At 36.9% G+C, this 12,302-nt stretch overlaps 1 protein-coding gene across 2 annotated transcripts in view; it reads right to left on the bottom strand.

Moving 5' to 3' along the window:
* Positions 1-12,302, bottom strand: part of CNST (consortin, connexin sorting protein) — a 114,240-nt gene that overhangs the window by 75,942 nt on the left and 25,996 nt on the right. The gene's annotated exons all lie outside the window — the stretch shown is intronic.

Below are 12,302 nucleotides of genomic sequence, written 5' to 3'. Positions count from 1 at the left end.
AAATAATATAGAGTAATAGAGTAACAAAAAGAAATCTACATTTTGTCAAAAAATATCATCTCAATCCCAAGTATGATTTGACTTCATTTTTGATACATCTTTATGGATATTTGATGAGATTAAACATCAGGTGTTACTATAAGTAGAAAATTATAGGAATAGTTAAATATATATTACTCAATTATTATTATCTTTTTAAATTTTTTTTATTTATTTATTATTTTCTTCGAGGAAGATTAGCCCTGAGCTAACATCTGCCAATTCTCCTCCTTTTTCTGAGGAAGACTGGCCCTGAGCTAACATCTGTGCCCATCTTCCTCTACTTTATATGTGGGACGCCTGCCACAACATGGCTTGCTAAGCAGTGCCATGTCCGTACCCAGGATCTGAACCAGTGAACCCCGTACCGCCAAAGCGGAACGTGTGCACTTAACCACTGTGCCACTGGGCCAGCCCCTCAATTGTTTTATTTAAATGTTCTAAGGAGATTATGAGTGTCATTTCTCTATAATTCACACAAATTAGACCTAAATATTATACTTTTACTTTTTAAAGAAACCAAGACTCTTCTTAAGGATTAAGATGCAACCCAAGTTTAAATTTGGTAATTTATAGTCCAACCAAAATTTAGAGGAAGGCAGTTACCAAAACAATAAGGTATGCTATTAACCCCAAATTCAAATTTGGTTACTCATAGTCAACTCAGAGTTGAGGAAGTCACCACACCCATATGTTACTATGTTTATTATGGTGATTACACAGCATTTTACATTTTCCCATCTTACAGACATATTCCAATACCACTTATACATCATCGCTAAATCTGTGGTTTTCTGTGGTTAATGCTTTGTTTAGACATATGTACCTGCAGGCAATCTCCAGTATACCAGTCATCAAAGTATGCCTCAGAGGAATGATTCTCAAAAATTTTGCAACCAACAAGAAATTCATTTATCACTGAGATCCTATACACACAAAGTACACACATATAACAGAAACAAAGTTATCTTAAAACCTAACACACATGAAGCACTCTGATACATTCTCCATTTTATTCAATACTATTTCATGTTTTCTTAAAATGCTCATGAAGATCCACTGGGTTGATTTCACACCCTGCACTCACCATGGCAATGTTATAAGGCAGTTTCTAGCAATTAGTAGTATCTCAACCTGAGGGCCACCATCTGAGGACCAGAGAAGTTTATAATTATCTCCATATTGTTTTCTTAAAATGATGCAGATCTTACAAAATTCAGACATAAATTTCACTTAAAATGTTGCTCCCATAATTTCAATATAACAACTTTTGCTAATCTATATCATTCCTCTTGCACTAAAATTTAGCTAAACTATTAACCTTGATTACAGTCCCTTAGCTGACATCTTCAGCCGTCCTATATTCTATACCTATGCTATCCCATTAGGGCAGCCACTAACCACATAGGGCTACTGAGTACTTGAAATGTGAACAGTGACACTGAGGAACTGGATTTTTACTTCTATGTAATTTTAATTAATTTAAATTTAAAAACAGATATCAATTCAGTTATTGAAAAACATGTAAGTGTGGAAAAAATTGGGTATGTGAATCTGTTTTGTGTGTGTGTGAGGAAGACTGGCCCTGAGCTAACATCTGTTGACTATCTTCCTCTTTTTGCTTGAGGAAGATTGTTGCTGAGCTAACCTCTGTGCCAGTCTTCCTCTATTTTATGTGGGATGCCGCCACAGTGTAGCTTGACAAGGACTGCTAGGTCTGTACCCAGGATCCGAAGCTAAGAACCCCAGGTTACTGAAGCGCATGAACTTAACCATTACGCCACCTGGCCAGCCCTGTGAATCTGCTTTTTCACCTGTAAATTTGAGGAAATCTAAATATACATCAAGCTTTTCCAATGAAAAATGTGTCTGAATTGAAACACTTACTATGAATAAAAAGAATGTAAAATAACTCTTAAATAATTTTAAATATTGATTACATATTGTGATAATATTTTGATCTACTGGGTTAAATAAACTACATTGTTAAAATTAATGTCACCTCTTAAAAGGCTTTTGTAATGTGGTTACTAGGAAACAAAATTTCATATACGGCTTGCATGATATTCCCATTGGACAACACTGCCCTCCATAATTCTGCCTTGAGAGTGCCACTGCAGCCAGTCACGGCTTATTGTGGACCACTCCACTCCAGATTCCTTCTTGCTAATACATGCCATGCTGGAGGCATTTTCTGGCTATAGACATTATTATTACTATAATTAAACAAGGTAAATACTTTACTAAAGGAAATAGATACTATATGCTTTAAAATTAATTTATAACTACTTATTTATATCCTATTTTCAGGATGTAAACCCCAGGATCATGTTGCCCCTTTTTTTGGGGTACTTCCCCATATTCAAAATACTCTAGGCACTTAATAAATGTTGAACAGTAATTATAAAGAGGAAGACAGCCTTACACTAATCTTTCTAAATATTTTAATTTCTACATAATAGTACAGTGCTACAAAAATAAGCCAGATTGTTTTATTATTTCTTTAATAAGAATAAAAAGCACAATTTCATAATAAGGAATTCATTCTTAATACAGAAAAAAGAAAGGTCATAGAAGAGAAAATTTATGCCATAAGAAGGAAGATAAAAATGTGACAAGGTTCAACATCCGCAAATCATCAATGTGATACACCACATCAACAAACTGAGGAATAAAAACCACATGATCATCTCAATAGATGCAGAGAAAGCATTTGACAAGATCCAAGAGCCACTTATGATAAAAACTCTAAACAAAATGAGCATAGAAGGAAATTATCTCAACATAATAAAGGCCACATATGACAAACCCTCAGCCAACAGCATACTCAATGGGCAAAAACTGAGCGCCATCCCCCTGAAAATAGGAACAAGACAAGGATGCCCTCTATCACCACTCTTATTTAACATAGTACTGGAGGTCCTGGCCAGAGCAATCAGGCAAGAAAAAGGAATAAAAGGAATCCAAATAGGGAGGGAAGAAGTGAAACTCTCGCTGTTTGCAGACGACATGATCTTATATATAGAAAACCCCAAAGACTCCATTGGAAAACTCCTAGAAGTAATCAACAACTACAGCAAAGTTGCAGGGTATAAAAGCATTTGCATAAATCAGTAGCATTTCTATATTCTAATAACGAGCTAACAGAAAAAGAACTCAAGAACACAATACCATTCACAATCCCAACAAAAGAATAAAATACCTCGGGTAAATTTAACTAAGAAAGTGAAGGACCTATACGATGAAAATTACAAGGCCTTTCTGAGAGAATTGGATGACGACGTAGGGAGATGGAAAGACATTCCATGTACATGGATTGGAAGAATAAACATAGTTAAAATGTCCATTCTACCTAAAGCAATCTACAGATTCAACGCCATCCCAATCAGAATCCCAAGGACATTCTTTACAGAATTAGAACAAAGAATCCTAAAATTCATATGGGGCAACAAAAGACCCCGAATTGCTAAAGCAATCCTGAGAAAAAAGAACAAAACGGGAGGCATCACAATCCCTGACTTCAAAACATACTACAAAGCTACAGTAATAAAAACAGCATGGTGCTGGTACAAAAACAGGTGCACAGATCAATGGAACAGAATTGAAAGCCTAGAAATAAAAACCAAACATCTATCGACAGCTTAGCTTCAACAAAGGAGCTGAGGGCATCCAGTGGAGAAAAGAAAGTCTTTTCAACGAATGGTGCTGGGAAAACTGGAAAGCCACATGTAAAAGAATGAAAATTGACCCTTCTTTTTCACCATTCACAGAAATAAACTCAAAATGGATCAAAGACCTAAACCTGAAACCTGAAACCATAAGGCTTCTAGAAGAAAATGTAGGCAGTACACTCTTTGACATCAGTATTAAAAGGATCTTTTCGGACACCATGTCTTCTCAGACAAGGGAAACAACAGAAAGAATAAACAAATGGGACTTCATCAGATTAAAGAGCTTCTTCAAGGCAAAGGAAGACAGGATTGAAATAAAAAAACAACCCACTAAGTGGGAAAAAATATTTGCAAGTCATACATCCGACAAAGAGTTAATATCCATAATATATAAAGAACTCACACAGTCCAACAACAAAAAATCAAACAACCTAATCAAAACATGGCCAGGAGACATGAACAGACATTTCTCCAAAGAAGATATACGGATGGCCAATAGGCACATGAAAAGATGTTATTCATCGCTGATCATCAGGGAAATGCAAATCAAAACTACACTAAGATATCACCTTACACCCATTAGAATGACAAAAATAACCAAAACAAATAGTAACAAATGTTGGAGACGTTGTGGAGAAAAAGGAACCTTCACACACTGTTGGTGGGAATGCAAACTGGTGCAGCCACTATGGAAAACAGTACGGAGAGTCCTCAAAAAATTAAAAATACAACTACCATATGATCCAGCTATCTCACTAGTGGGTATCTATCCAAAGAACTTGAAATCAGCAATTTCAAAAGTCCCACACACCCCAATGTTCATTGAAGCATTATTCACAATAGCCAAGACATGGAAGCAACCTAAGTGCCCATCAACTGATGACTGGATAAAGAAGATGTGGTATATATATACAATGGAATACTACTCAGCCATAAAACAGAACAAAATCGTCCCATTTGCCACAACACGGATGGATCTTGAGGGAATTATGTTAAGCGAAATAAGCCAGATAGAGAAGGATAATCTCTGCATGACTCCACTCCGATGAGGAATTTAAACATGTGGACAAAGAGAACAGATTAGTGGCTACCAGGGGAAAGGTGGGGTGGGGGGTGGGCACAAAGTGCGAAGGGGTGCACCTACAACACGACTCACAGACAATAATGTACAACTGAAATTTCACAAGATTGTAACCTATCATTAACTCAATAAAAAATAATAAAAAATAAAATAAAATACTTGGCATACTAAAAAAAATGTGACAAGGTATATAATAAAACTATAAGAACATAAAAGGAAAAGAAAGAGAAAAAATCAATTACAGTCAAATGTGAAGGTAATGATTCTAAGGGAGAAAACAGCAAATGTGGATTTTTATTTATGCAGAGAAAGCACTTAAAATATGAAGAAATAAACTGAAACTACACGACTCATAAGCCCAAAACAACCTTGGGACAGATAAGTTGAGTGAAAGGAAGCATAGTTTGCTGCATTTTCCTCATTCCTCCCTTTCATAACGGGGTTCAGTTCAAGACAGCTTCCGCATCTACAGAAGCTCTGAGTTCAAAACCCATTACATAAATGGAAATGACAGGTCAAAAGCCGCATTGTGAGTACATCAAGCAGTGCAAAAATAGAGTCATCTCTCTCCTCTTTTCCCTCTCTCTTTATACATAGACGTATACAAGTTCTACTTAAGGAAACAAAATAGGAGCTAATCTCTAAAACAGTATGAGCTCAGGGACATCTTCAAGCATTTAGAAACAACTGTTTTTAGCAATAATTTCTAACATTTTCTTCATGTAACAATCATTAATTAGAAATTTTGCCTACTTCAGGGTGACTGAATTCATGACTCAAAATGTTCCTAGAAGTGGACTTCTATATCACTTTTAAGATAAAGGGTGGGCAAATCACAGCATTATGAAATCATCGGCAACACAAGCATTTTCTTCCGTGTCACAGAGTTAATACCACACACATTGACAGAATCACAGTTTAGAGGAAGGAGTCATTTCCCCAGGTTCAAACTTAAGTTGTGTTTATTTGGTTTTAAACGCTTCTTTGTTATAAAACACATTGCAACCATACTTTGAAGCCACAACAAGCAGAATCTAAGAACTTGAAAATACTTCTTGGTTCAGATCATACCCGCCCCTTTAAAACAAAAACTATGTTTACTGCTACATATCCACTATACATCTTCATGGAAACTATCTTACTAATTTTTAAACTTTGAGCACTTTGCTACACAACTAGTGATATAAAGCAATCTAGATACACTTTCATCATTAAATACACACATAAAACCACATATTTTGTTTTAAAACAATAATTGTTGTTAATATAGAGGCCAGAACAAACAGTTTATTAGAATCTTCCCCTAGGTGGCCTGACCAAATAGTCAGCATTATCTGAACAAAATGCTAATTATTAATAGCAATCAACAGTTACTTATACTTACTAAGTATCTGGCAGTATTTCATATATATATATATTTCACATATATATATAAAACTTAATCCTCACAAGTCCTACAAAGTAGTTCTATAATTACATCCATATTACAGAGAAGGAAATAGCAACAGAAAGATTAAATAAATAGGCCAAGGTCACAAAGCTAGTACGTGGCAAAGTCAGAATTCAAAGTGAAAGGACCTGACTCCAGAGCCCACATCCTTACCCACTATAATCATTTTTATATTAATAAGAAAAAATCAACTATTTTGTATATATATATTTTGTAAATACCAAATTGCTAGCTTTAAGGAGATAACTCCAGGAACAATTTCTAGTATTTTGAAAAGTTTTTCAGATATACAGAGTTTAGAAAATAGGTTAAGGCAAAATAAAATAAAACTCACCAATAAGACTATTTATTTGCTCTACTCCTTAAATGCGATGAACTCATTTCTTTAGGTTTATACGCTAATCTCTATAACAGCCCTATTAGAAATCATTATCCAGAATTTGACAGGTATCCCTGTGCACACAGATTTTAATTTCTAACAGGCAGAGTACAGGTGTTTAGTGACCCAACCTCACAGCTAAAGAGGAAATAAAGTGCAAGAGTCTCCGTACTTTGTTAGCATACCCCTAATGAGCAAAAAAAATTGAACACATACATACCCCCGTGTATGTGTGTTTGTTCATAAATTATAGGCACATACACTGTACTAATATATATGTATATACTCATTTTTAAACATATGCAAACATAAACATTTAGAAAGGATGAAAGAATTCTACTTCTGGCAAGGGCAGATTAGCTCATTTCAGAAAAACCCTCCTGATGGTAACAACTAGAAAAGCTAGCAGAAAGCTTCAATTTGGAGGCCAAAACAGCTGAGCAGAGGTTTTATCGGACTTACAGAGCTGGCAGAAAAACTGAAGTTCAGTGCTACCAAGAAGAGGGAAGCCTTAGGCTTTCAAGTAGGACCTAAAAGGGTTACTCCCTAGAAGACAAGTTGAGCCTGAACTGACTAGCTCTCACAGGGACTAAGTCCCGCAGAGTCTCCTTCATCAGTGGTTGAATTAAGGTTATCTGCCCTAACTTGGTTGCCTGCCAGCAATATAAACAAATTCTCTCTGGAAGAAGAAATCCAACAAAGGCTCAAATTATCTCCACAAGTTTTCATCTATAATGCCCAGTATATAATCCAAAATAAGCAGGCATACAAGAGGTCAAGATTTAACCAAAAACTGGGAGGAAAAGCAGTTAACAGAAACAGATTCATAGGAGATCCATATATTGGAGTTACTTTACAGGAACTTTAAGTAACTATTATTAAAATGTTCAAGGCCTTATGGGGACTGGCCCCATGACCTAATGGTTAAGTTTGGGATGCTCCACTTCCCCTGCTCGGGATAAGTTCCTGGGCATTCTCCTATACCACTTGTCAGAGGCCATACTGTGGCGGCAGCCCACATACAAAATAGAGGAAGACTGGCACAGATGTTAGCTCAGGGCGAATCTTCCTCAACAATAACAACAACAACAACAACAAAAATGTTCAAGGACTTAAATGGATAGGAGAGAAAATTTCAGAAGAGAACTAGAATTGATAATATATTGGCAAAAGCAAATAGTTTATTCAGCTTTTTAATCAAATCACTAGATTTGATTTTAAAAAACATCAAACATATTCTAGATCCAAAAAACAGAGTAAGTGAAATTACTCCAGATATGGAACTCAAGGGTAACATTAATTAATTTCTAAAAGATTTCAGAATAACAAAGAAATGAGTGTATAACTTTTGAATTCACTCAAAACGGTGTCTAATAACTTCTTAACCAATTCAAGAAAACTTCATTTAAATGAGCTGCTAAGGGGAAAAACAAAAAAAGAGTAACTTTTCCTAAACTCTATTTTCTATTTTTAAAATCCAGTCACTGATACGCTCTAAGCCTAGCTAAGCACACTTCACTGTCCCGAACAAGTCTTTACCTACAATATCTACTTCTTGTCTTACCCTGATTTATGACTATTTTCTCTCTGTGGTAGTTTTAGAACAAATACTAGACTGAAAGAGAACTTAACATTCCAAAACTTCTAAATTATAATGAAATCATTGAGTGTAAGATAACAATCAAATACTGTCCCTGTATATTTGTGCCACCATCAACAGTCCTGGGTAACTTAAGAGCTGATACATTGCTAAAAGGCCCAACTGTTTACATACTGTTTATTTATCTCAAATCTCTTTGATGATTATTAAATAAATGCTATCTTTGAGTCTCACGGTTTATTTTGCAGCTACTAAGACAAAAAACAGAACTAACATTTAATTCATTGATGGCAATGGATAACATGGAATTATATTCAAAATATCTGAAAAAAATTTTCATTGCATTTAACTTCTAACAAGTGAATAAATGCTGTGCCATAGTTTGCAGGGAGAGAGAGCAAGACAAAAAGAACTTGGCTAGTGTCTATAATAAACCCAGAGCTCCAAATCATTAATCATTAGTGGGAATCATTAAACATATTGGTAGGGATCCTCTGAAAGATTTTTAATCAGAGGAGTGACATGATCATAGGTTTCCATATGAGAAAAACCACTGGTGTTCATCTTTAGTAACATGAGATTTCTTATGCTTTTTCCAGGATGAGAGACAGAATGCTGATAAGAACAAAAAGGGTCAGCTGAGAGGGAGGAGTTAAGGATAACATGAGAAGAGACAGCACTAAGCAAATGATGGTGTAGACTGAGGAGGTGGGATGGCATCGAGGACACCAGCAGAAGCTACCCTTAAACAGGAGAAGGGGCGTGTTTTGCATTGTGACAGAAGGATTGGGGGAGGGGCATGACACTGGGGTTAAGTTGGAGGCATTTCCATTTCAGGATGTCTCTTTCTCAGGGAAACAGGGAGTAGGATATCTGCTGAAGGGGGTGGGAGGTGTTGGGAGCAGGGGCTTGGGAAGCATAGAGAAGGTCTGAAAGAGCCAGTGAAAGACTGTAAAGCTGCTGCCAAGGGCCCACAGAAATCAGTTCTACTACAAATTCATGGTCTCCATTTTACTTGGTTATAAATACTGTCTTTAAATCAATCTCATGGTGCAAATAAACCACAAAATAGCAGCTAAAAGGAGACTCTTTTTGCTAATCTTCTAAATGAGTACAAACTATCAAGAGAAAGGCTGGAATTTTCTCATTGTAATGGAGTGAACTCTTCAGTCTATTTTAACACCAATTGTTATTTGTACTCCTGTTCTTTATTCTGCACAGCTCTGTTATTCTTCGTCCTAGCTCTTTACATGGACATCTGAATGCAGGTTGTAAAATCCTTGACTCTGGTTTATTTAATTTGAAGAAAATAAATTTCTTTTTTAAAGATTTTTTAATTTTTCCTTTTTCTCCCCAAAGGCCCCCAGTACATAGTTGTGTATTTTTAGTTGTGGGTCCTTCCAGTTGTGGCATGTGGGATGCCGCGTCAGCATGGCCTGATGAGCGGTGCAATGTCCGCACCCAGGATTCGAACCAGCGAAACCCAGGGCCGCCGAAGCAGAGCATGCAAACTTCACCACTCAGCTACGGTGATGCGGGCTTGGTGAGCCAAGGAGTTGAAAGAAAGATTTCTTGGACTCCCAAGGTCTGGCAGTAGTGCTCTTTTATTTAGAGAATAGTGTGGAATAGCCTGGGGACAGGACCCATGGGCAGTCAGAGGTGTTGTGTGGGGACAGGACCCATGGGCAGGAGGAGCTGCTGCCGCTGCAAACATGGGTTGAGAGTAGGGCTAAATTTAAGGCATAGGTATATGAGTTATCTCTTTACAAGACAAAGGAAAGAATATGTAAAAAGTCATTAAAATGGTATCAGTGCAGGTGGGGTCTGGTTACTGGGTGGTCCTATAACTTTAGATAAGAATCAGACCGGATTAAGTCAGGATGTCCTATGCTTCCCTGAGGATGTTGGTGGTAGGGGGAGTCAGCTACATGAGGTTACCAGACAAGCACAATAAACAAGACCTAAGTCCTTGCCATCCCCATTAAGAGTTTCTAGAGATAAGGTCATCCCCCCCTCCTCCTGGTGCAGAGAGGGAGACACCCCCCACAGATGGAGACTTCCTTCACAAATGCAAATGTCTCTCATCAAAGGGAAAGCAAATTTCACCCCTCAGAGCCTCCTTCTCGTCTGCAGTTTTTAAAAGTAACCAGCCTAAAATAATCCTCATCAACGGGGCTGACCCCCCAAGAAAATGAATTTTTAAAATCCTGACCTATATTGCAATTCTACTCAAATGTATGCCAGAATAATTTTTTTAAGTGATAGCGTCTCATTTTAACCTGTCAGTTAGATCTCACAAATGCTATTCACTAAACTTTTCTGTTTTGCATACTTTAGAGACACTATAATTCTAACATGCCACTTCTTTTGTTGAAGTCAGATTCAAATTTCATCTTTTTTCTTCTCAGCAATTTGGGATTTTTCTAACAGAGATACAATAACAAATTCTTATACCTACATAAGAAAGTGAACATATTGATTTAGTCAATCAGAAAACATGAGTTCTGATATTATATCATTTCCTGGGATCTAAGTTTCCTCTAAGATTCCTCCTAACTTGAACATTTGATATTCCAGTTATTAGTTCCCAAGTTATCTGTTATTTGTCTTTTACTGCTTCAAGTCTAAAACAAATACCACTTTCTAGCTCATTAGTGAGTGAGCTCCAAGCATTTCTTATCTACTTAAAAAGTATAGCTAGGGGCTGGCCCCTGGTGTAGTGGTTAAGTTGGCACGCTCTGCTTTGGCAGCCCAGAGTTGGCAGGTTTGGTTCCTGGGCACAGACCTACACACCACTCATTAGGCCATGCTGAGACAGAGTCCAATATACAAAATAGAGGAAGATTTGCATAGATGTTAGCTCAGCGACAGTCTTCCTCAAGGAAAAAGAGGAAGATTGGCAATGGATGTTAGCTCTGGGCTAATCTTCCTTACCAAAAAAAGCATAGCTACATAAGCCAGACAGAGAAAGACAAACATTGTAAGATTTCACTCATATATGGAAGATAAATGAACACACAGACAAAGATACGTGGTTACCACAGGGGAAGGGGGGTTGGTGGGGTGGACATAAGTGTAAAGGGAACATTTATATGATGACTGACAAAGAATAATGTACAACTGAAATTTCACAATGTTATAAACCATTATCACCTCAATAAAAACAAAAAATAAAAAAAGTATAGCTACAGGCGAACTCACACATTTTCTTCTGCCACCTTTATTATCTGCCTTTCCTTATCCTGAAAAACAATGATATAAGGTTGCCCTTTGAATGGGAATATGATGCTCCTGCCCCACATCCAGGAGAATGCGAGTTTTGAACTGTTTACGCAATATACGTGTATATTCTTTGTTCTTTTAATTCAGGGATCTTTGTAACCAAAAGCACACATTTGCCAGCACTAAAGGTATAGTATGAGGACATGAAATGAAGCAAATAAATCTCTTCATGGAGAGTCGAGGTGGAGAGCTTTAACTGAGCTAACCTGACGTTAACGTTATCAGCGATAACCATCCACTATGAATAAAATATGCTTACTACATACAGTGGGGGAAGAGAGAGACAGATGAGACACAACTCGCCACTAAGAGTTTATACTCTAATAGAAAAGGGCTAAAAACCCTGTCCTAACCTTCTTTCTTCCCCCAAAAAACCTTGCTACAGAGAAGAATATGGTAAATGTCAGACAAGTTCTTTGAGAATTCAGAGGAAGGAAAATTACTTTTACTTGTGGGGAGGGTGTAAGGTGTGAACATTTAAGAATATTCAATTCCGTGACAGAAAATAGAAACAAACAAGGAACAGAGATGAAACTAAGAACAGAATCAAACAGCTTGACATGTTAGATATAGAAAAAGTAAACAGAGCCTACCTGTGCTAAATATAGACAGGAAGGGATGAAAGAACCAAAGAGCACCAAACATTCCTGATACCATAAAGGATACACCAAATACACGTGAAGGTGTTACTATTTACGAGTTATTAAATCACCCACCCATTGGTAACACCCACTCTAGACCCACATGCCTTTTGCCCAAGAAACAGATGAAATGCAGAGCTGTTCCTCATGCTAACCGGC

This window comes from Equus caballus, chromosome 30 (genome assembly GCF_041296265.1).
Source record: "Equus caballus isolate H_3958 breed thoroughbred chromosome 30, TB-T2T, whole genome shotgun sequence".
Lineage (NCBI taxonomy): Eukaryota > Metazoa > Chordata > Mammalia > Perissodactyla > Equidae > Equus > Equus caballus.
This window is presented reverse-complemented; position numbering and strand designations above follow the sequence as displayed.